Here is a 9294-nt window from a genome sequence, read left to right on the forward strand (position 1 = left end):
TGAAAAAACAGGCCAAAAGTCTGAACCCTGGACCTCAAGCTTCCTAGGCTTGTGTCATATCCACTCCTTCTCGTGGGTGTTAATTGATTCACATGCAATGGTATTGTTTACTGATGATCTCGACCTCATTTATTGCTGTTGAGACATAGCTCCCATGGCAAGGCGTTCATCTACTACCCTGCGTGCCTTTTAACACTCCTGCCGTGCCCTGTTAGTACTGAGGTTGGGTCTTTCTAAGAAAATATGACAAATTTCTGACCTATTTTTTGCACTAAAGAGGAAGTGTTCTCGAGTGGGACAAGAAAGTAGTCTTTGATTGTATAGCAATGTATACGTAAGGTCTGTAGCATAGTGGCAGGTTTTTGTATTAAGTAGCAGGAGTACCTTTGACTATTTATACACAGAAACATTTGCTCACAGCATGATTGAGAGAGACAAAAGAATGGTTTGAGTCTTGAGATTCTAAGTGACCCCTCCAGCTCGCAATCAAGCATGGTTGTTTGTGTCTGGTATGAGTCTCTACCTACCATTCTTCTTTTCGAACTGTTCTTCCCGGGTTGTCTTGTACTTGCAAAATAGATACCTTGTTTTTTTTGCCTTTTGGACTTTTTGGCAGTTTTGCCCAAGTTTGACCACGGTTTGGGGCCTGATTTTTGAAGCCTTGGATGCTCTTTTGGGTCTCGTCCTCTCTTGGGTGCGGATGTTTTGGCAGCTTTGACCAAGTTTGACCACGGATTGGGGCCTGATTTTTGAAGCCTTGGATGCTTTTCCGGGGTCCTTGTCCTCCTCTCTTGGGTGCCTTTCTGTCAAACTCTGTCTGCCATATCCACCACACCTTGGATGCCTCTCTCAAGAGTCGAGACTCATTCCCTCTCTCTCATGCACTCTCCTATGTGGCATGGGCTCATTATTCATGACTTGTGAGAATGCCTCTCTTTCTCCCTCCCTCTCTACTTATGTTATGTGATTGTCAAAATCTTATCTCTACTTATGTTATGCGATTGTCAAAATCTTACTTTTCCAAATTGTCCAAAATCGTATTAATAATCATGATTCATGTCTCATGTCTTGATTCTTGAATTTCTTAGGTGTTGGCTAAATGTTCCTATTTAGGCTTAAAAATCGCATGTATTTTTTTCCTTTTTACGTACGTCACGTTATACCACGTCTCAATTTTTTCTTCTCCTCCCGTTACCGCACGTCAACGCATGTGACCGTATGTAACCAACCATGCAATGTGCAAGTAAAGCAAGAAAGGGTCTTTGATCATTGATGATGTAGGCAATCGAAGCAAAGAGTAATATTAAACTATGCTAACTTTTGTTCAAAATTGGTTTGTTAGTATGCACGATTTCCATTCACCTTTGAGAATCAGAGACTTTTTAAAATAGCTTTGAATGAAAAAGGCCATGATGATTTTTTCATTCAAATATCGCATACTAATCTCCACTCAAGTCTTTAGAATGGATTGTGATTATGATAAAATCTCATCAGGTCGTACGACGACGCTTTACAATTGTGAGCAAGTGTAAATGAGGTGAAAAAGGCCACCATGACAATGGAGATTTTTTCATTCAAAGATCACATACTAATTTCCACTCTAAAGTCTTTTGAATGGATTGTGATTATAATAGCATCTCATCAGGCTATACGACTAATGTCTTATGCTTTCCAATTGTAAGTGAAATTGAGGTGTGGAGTCTATGTTGTCATAGTAAGATAATTGACACATGAAAGTTTTTTGAGATCGTAACACGGCATAGGGTAGAGGAGCCAAAACTGAGATTGGTGGAGGCATGTTCTTTTACTGGGGTCATGTCTACTTGCAGGTCACTGGATGCGAGAGACCTGAGATATTTGAAGTGTGTAAGAATGATGAGGACTTGTCATAGAAAGGGACTCATTGACAAAGAATAAGGGTATCTAGTCAAAGGGGATGTGTAGCTGCATATGTTGCTTCAGACACCCCTTTCACTATTGTGTCCACCTTTTGTGTGCTTGCTACCCAAAGTCCAAATTGCCAATAACGTTGCAGGTTCTTGGAAGAAGATTTAGTCAAAGGGGATGTGTAGCTGAATGGTGCTTCAGACACCCTTTTCACTATTATGGTTGTCCTAGGTGTGCCTGCTACCCAAAGTCCAAATTGCCAATAATGTTGCAGATTCTCGCATTGAGCAAAGGTTTGCATCTCCTACACTAAACATAAAGGCTATGTCCATTGCAGGTAGCCATGGATTGTCACTCATGTGCTCATGTGGCACTTTTGACTGTGTCTTAATCACTAGTTGGTTAGTGTAGCTTGACCCTCACCCTTTTCACTACTATGTTTGTCCGAGGTGTGCCTGTTGCCCAAAGTCCAAATTGCCAATAACGTTGCAGATTCTCACACTGAGCAAAGGTTTGCATCTCCTGCACTAAATGTAAAGGCTTTCCATTGCAGGTAGCCATGGATTGTCATTGATGTGTTGATGTGGCACTTTTGCTTGTGTCTTAGTCACTAGTTGGTTAGTGTAGCTTGACCCTCACCCCTTGCAATAGGCATACTTTGTTCAATGGGCTATGAGCTCTCTTATCCCCGCTTTTAGTCTCTCTTTCCATGTAGGTAGATGTTCCTTTTGTATTTTCCACACCACGCCAGGTTATCTGCTCACCGCTCTTGCAAACAGTAGCCCAAACTTCTGTACAAATCTTTAAGCGAACTTGTTGTATGATTTGCTTGTGTTGTGTGTGTGTGGAAATGCAGGGCTGTGTAAACTAAGCACAAGGGACCCTCTCACATGTTAGATAGGCGCATAGCCTATATGAAGGGGTGTACAAAATTGAAAGGGGCAAGTGAGAGGGAGAAGATACATACAATCAAGATAGTCTTTCGAAGAGTCCAATATAAACTACTATGCTGATCTATAATGCTAGTGTAAACCTTTCCCTTGATAGTAGAAAAATCCTAAATGGAATGAACATGGTATGATTACTTATGCTCTCTTGCTTCTTTGGAAAAGACTCAAAGGCTAAATTGGTAGCAAAAAAGGCTAAATTGGCATTGCTACCGCGTGAAGTAAAGCCACCCGTATCTCCACCAGTCTTATATAGTGGTTGATGTAGAGCATTGAACATCCAAGGCAATAAGCCTTCAAGACATTCCAGAGAGCAATGGAATTTGGTTGTCCTTGACGAGTCCCGAGCTTATATCCATTAGGTGGTGTTATCGTTAAAACCATATCAAAGGGAGAATCCTCCAAGAGAAAATGGGGGGCTAAAGAAGGTATCAGCCATCAAATTGAAGCCTTGTGATGTTGGGGAGATATTGCATGTGGACAGCTTTTTAAAATGTGAATATGGAATTAGATTTCTTGAGAACCGATAGATTATAAAATACCAAGGTTGACGTTTGTTTGATTTAATCATAATGGTAAATTGAAAAAAATAAAAATTTTGAAGCTTTTTTAGAGAATAGATTGAAGTGCAGTATAAAGACAATTTTCAGCGAATCACAAGAGTATACATAAGCAAGCTTCCAAGTATATGTCAAATTTTTCTCTCTCTATTCTGGGTAGGTTCATCTCGTAATCGGCGATGGCCTACTTCGGCACCTCTATCGTATTCATAAATGCCTATCACCTTGAATATCTTGCCCTGAATATCTTGAATGTACTATCACCTTGAATATCTTGCCCTGCATGTGGATGTGCAATTCTTTAATATAACAAAAGAAAAGAATTTTGCTTCGTCTAATCATGAAAATTAATTTCTCAAGATTAAGCCTATACTAGTCTTGCATATTCAAATGTTTTTTTTGTTTCATAGAAAGATTTTAGTAAATTCTTTCAAAATTGTGGGCATTGTTCACCATCTTGAGACTTACACATACTCATAACTTTACCAATTTTCTTGGACACCATGACATTTGACCTTTCCCATTGTGTGTTTTTATCTCATTAATGAACTTTTATCTTTGATTTTCCTCAATTTTCTCTCTAATCTTTCATTAAGTGTCCCATTATAGGTATAAGGGTATTGTCTATATGGTTTTGCATGTAGCTTAAGGGTTAGTATATATGTTTGGAAAATTGTCATATCTACATCCTTAAGATATGTTACTAGTCTCGCATTTCTCAATTTTTTTTTTTGTTTTATGGTAGCAATTTAGTAGATTCTTTTATAATTGTTGCATTGTATACCATTTTGAGATTTATACATACTCATAACTTTACCAATTTTCTTGGACAATATGAAATTTGACCACTTCCATTGTGTGTTTCATCTCATAAATGAACTCTTATCTTGTATTTTACCTCAATTTTCTCTTTGATCTTTCTAGCAAGTGTCCCATTATAGGTATAATGGTTTTGTCTACATGGTTTGCATCTAGCTTAAGAGGTATGGCATGGGACAAATTGTCATATCTACATCCTTAAGATACCATTTATTTAGTCTCTCAAATAATTGCCAATTTTATTGATTGGTACATATTGTGATTCTTCTTGGAGTTTTCAACTTTTGACCTAAAAGGCCTTAGTAAAGAGTTGAGCTAGACGATCCATTTGTCATTCTTCCTACACTGCGTCATTCCAATATTTTCTCCTTTTTATCTTAGGCCCTTTGATTAACTCTAAACCATTTTTTTCAATCACCCTTTCCCCACTTTAATTTATATGGTTCGGATGTTTCTTGACCAGCTTTTACTCTCCTCCAGGAAGTTCAGGTTTAACTTTGGTAAAAATTGTTCTTTATTGCTTTTCTTGCGTTTTGATGGTTTTTGATGTGCTTTTCATTTTTGGCTCACTCAGATAAATGATATGCAAGCTTAAAGTACTTGTCGAACCTTAAGGGAGGTGTTTTATTAGTAAAAGAGAACTTTTACGATAATGCTTTTTGTGAAAAGCAATGTTGTAAATAACCTTTTGTGATGATGTGAGATGATGCTATGTGCTCGAGTGATATCTACACAAGGAGGTTTGATCCTCTTTGCGGGTCTTATATCAATGTGCTCAACCACTAGACACCAACACATGCATGCTCAGAGTTCGCTCTTTCTCGTTCTCTCTTTGGTGCTTAATGAGAGAGAGAGAGAGAGAGCGATGTGAACCGAGAACGACATCACAAGCCCGCTTCTTGCGAGCTTTTGGGAGACTTATCTTGAGTTTAGGTGATCTGTTTGTGTTTCCAAACATAGATATAGGCTCCTCTTGAGTAGACCCACCTAAAGAGTCCTAGAATTGTCAGTTTTGGAGACTTGTGCTATTTTCATACTAATGCGATTGCCACAGGGGTGTTATGGTGATGATTTTTAGGGTGTAGATGTATGTCCATGTAGGATATGTCCTCGTGAGTCCTATCTTTCGATTTTGTGGTATTCTAAGTTGATTTGACGTTGTTTTGAGCTTGTAGCTTTGCGTAGAATGTGTTGTTAGCTTTTCTGTGTTTTGGTAGTATTGTGATAGGATTAGCGGCTGTACAGTGTTGTATGTGTCTTGCCCAGGCTTGATAACCCTGAAGTTACCTCCATGCCCTAGTTGGGTCAGCTACGCCCTTAGATTGACAGTTTGTTGGTCTGTGTTCTCGCTATGCTACATGGGACCAAACACTGGCGTCGTTGTCAGGGACAAAGCGCTTAAACTAGCCAAGACCGCTTCACTCGTGCTTGCCAATATAACATTCCTTTAGATTTTTCTAGAGTATCACCGTTTGCCTTCTTTGTGGGTTAGTTGGAGAGAGGGGATCTCTTGACTTAGGGATAGTTAGGGAGCGTGTGTCTTGTCAAGGTGGTCCACCATGAGGTTGAGGTATGGTTAGGTTAGGTTGTAGTAGATTAGATATGTGTTTGATAGTATCGGACCAAAAAACACTAAAAAACGCTAAAATGCAAACTTGTCCGATATAAATTATATTTTTAAAATTCTTCACTTTTTTCTTTTATTTTAGGTTTAACTAGGGTAGATACATGTCTGATAATGATCTAGAGAAATTTTAAAATGCAAATGTGCAATTTTGAAATGCAAATGTGCTTGAAAACACAAAAGATGGATTTCGGCTGATTGGGGAAAAAGAGCTCTAAAAGGGTCATTTAAAAGGCTATTTGAGTGCTTGTTTTTACATTGGGTTTCTGTCAGCATAGGAAAACATTAGATTGGGGCCAGAGTGAAAAAGTCCAAAATCAATAGAGTGGTGACCCTATCACGATAGAGTCAAACCAATCACAGAACTGTTTTTTTGAAGAATCTGACCTTAGGATCTTGTTCCAGAGGTGGTCTAGAGCTTGCATGTCAAATTTCATTGCATTTGGATAATTGCAAGTTCATTTAAGATGGAAACTTCATTAGAGTAGAAAAGAGACTGTTGTTTGATGCAAAGTACAAATGGAAAATATTCCAAATTGGTTGAAACTTTGTGAGCATAGAGAAACCATTTATGGGAACAAACATGGAAAAAGTTCTACTTTTGATAGGTCTATGACTCTATCGCAATAGAGTCAAAACTGCCCATAGAAATCGAAATTTTCAAAACTCTCTAGACCATAGCTTGTAGAGCCTATCAAGAGGTAACACACAAAGTTTGGTGGCTTTTGGACATTGGAAAGTCATCCTAAGTTCATGTCCAATGTTTAGGCTGAGAACTCTTGGGTTGGGAGTGAGAGACCCAAGATGAAGTCCAAATCAAGTGAAATTTGGTGAGAAGTGAGTGAAGAGCAAGGGAAACACATTGGTGAAGAGAAAGTTGGAAAAATGTCAAAATTCAAGCCTTTTTTACTGTATCGCGATAGAGTCACAACTCAATGAAAGAAATTGAAAGGTTCAAAATCCTCTGATTCATAGTATCACAAGACCATATCTAGAGCACAGACCAATTTTGAAGTCATTTGGGCACTTCGTAGTGGACCAAAGCCTATATTCAGTGTTTGGAGACTTGCAGATTAAGCTACAAAGAAAAAGTAATCGAAATTGGGTGCATTTGGTGGGTAGAACCTTGAAATAGTGGGGAAGCAGCCCAAGAGGAAAACTTGAAAAAATTTTCAAGGCAGGGCATAGACATGACTCTATCATGATAGAGTCAGAGCACAGTGACAAGAGTGAAAGTTTTTGATTTTCTCTTAAGGGTATGATTATCTAGTTGAGGTAAGTCTACACACCAAATTTGAAAGTATTTGGACTTCAAAAAGGCAACCTAAGACCATTTCAATAGTGAAAGACTGAAAACTGAAAACTCTAGGGTTTTGATTGAAGACTAATCTAAAAATCCAAACCAGGTGAAAATTGAGATACAAGGGTTGGAGAGCATAAGCAACACATGTGTGAGGAGAAAACTTGAAAAAAGTCAAATTTGAGCTCTCTGTGACTCTATTGCGACGATAGAGTCAGAGGTCATTGTAGAAAAGTCAAAACTCAAGTTTGATTACATATTTAGATTCAGAAGGTCCATATTACCTTGTACACCAAGTTTGAGAAAATTCGGACACACATGTTGCAAAAATTCACTCTATTGCGATAGAGTCAGAGAGGGTGATTTGGGATTTTTTTTGAAAACCAAGCATACCACTAGGTTTAGCATTGCCTAACGAGTGCACACACCAACTTTGGGCTCATTTGGACCACTTGAAAAAACGTGTGTTAGATGACTGAATGATATAGACTCAATTTTTGGCCATAACTTGAGCTCCCGGTATCGGAGTTCAAAAGTTTTTTGATCCAAACGTAGCTTAAGAGTAACCTTGAACAACAATCAAAGGATCATTGTTGGTTAGTTTTCAAAAAACATCGTTTGAGGCCTCAAAATGCATCCGAAAAATAGGGGTGTCTGACAACTGGCAATTTTAGAGAATTCTAACACAGTTTTGGACATAGTTTTGACTTTTCCCTAACCAAAGCCCTTGAACACACTAAGAAAGGAATTCTTACAAACAAAGTAAAGATGTTAAGCCCATAAATCATGTCTAGTTTAGATTCAGACTCAGCTTATGCAAGCCACTAGATCCCAGAGTTAGATGAGCATCCGCCCAGAATAGATCTTCCAAACTCGCAGTTCATAAAAACGTTTTGTTGAGAGATTTTGGACAATAGATCATGAGAGTGAAGGCTAGTATAGGTAAATAAACGGCAGTGAGTTCAATCTTTATAGGTGCTTAGAGCCATACCCAGAAGAGCTCACGGACTACAAGCTCTTATATGTCTATTGTTAGGAAATAAGACGTAGCTAAATAGATTTTTGAGTAGATTACTTAATGGAGAGAGATAGATTTCACACACAAGAGATTATAGAGTAGAGAGAGAGAGAGAGAGAGAGAGAGAGAGAGAGAGAGAGAGAGAGAGAGAGAGAGAGAGAGAGAGAGAGAGAGAGTACACACGATATACGTGGTTCACCCAATGTGGGCTACGTCCACGGGAAAACAGCCACTCAATGGCTTTAGCACTTCAAAAGAAGAAGTAGTTTACAAAGGGATTAAACCCTTGATAGAGCTCCCGCCTTGCTTCACTCTCACCACCTCACACTCACCTTGTTGAATCAACTTCACACTGTAAAATGTGTGTAGAAATGGCCTCCTTTTATAGGCCAAAAGGGCTGCCCTCTCTTATGAGAGACAACCATGTGTAGCCGCCCTTGTGCGAATAAGTCCAAATCGGACCCTCCAATCCGCCCATGTGTGGCCGCCCTTGAGAAGACAAGTTCCCTTTTGAATTCGGCCACCGACCATTGAATTCGGCCACCGGCCACCGGCCATTGACTTTCGACCACCGGCCAACCGACCAGTTGTTTTCCGACCACTTTCCGGCCGCCGTCCGGCCATAATATTCCGGCGAAAACACAAGTCCACAGACTACACTAGAAACGGGGGGACATTTGGTCAATGAAGGACCACAGATACCTCCACCAACCACGGGAGATCCTGAAAGAATTTCAAAAGAGGACCACCTGGATACCCTCCTAAAGCGATAATGAGAGAGGAAACGATACCAGAGAGGAGTTTGGTTCCGTACTTTGCATGAAAAAGTATAAGACCATCTCAACTTAAGAAATGGGTGAATAGAAAATACAATGGCATAGGAGACCCATAGCCCATGTCTCGGATTTCAAACAAACCCTACGAGCTGAACCAATAGAGGATTTCCACACGCAGTATGAGGGTTTGGACTTACTTTGGAGGATACGGCAAAAACATGGTTTGAACTATTGAAACGAAGTGAGTTCACAACAATTGAGCAATTTCTAGAAGAATTTGTTCAAGAATTCACCAAAGAGGGATAGAACATAACACCCTTCCTAAGATTCAAGAATTCAAACAAAGTGAAACAAAAATGTTGC

This window comes from Adiantum capillus-veneris, chromosome 5, assembly GCF_014529385.1.
Source record: "Adiantum capillus-veneris isolate H3 chromosome 5, ASM1452938v2, whole genome shotgun sequence".
Lineage (NCBI taxonomy): Eukaryota > Viridiplantae > Streptophyta > Polypodiopsida > Polypodiales > Pteridaceae > Adiantum > Adiantum capillus-veneris.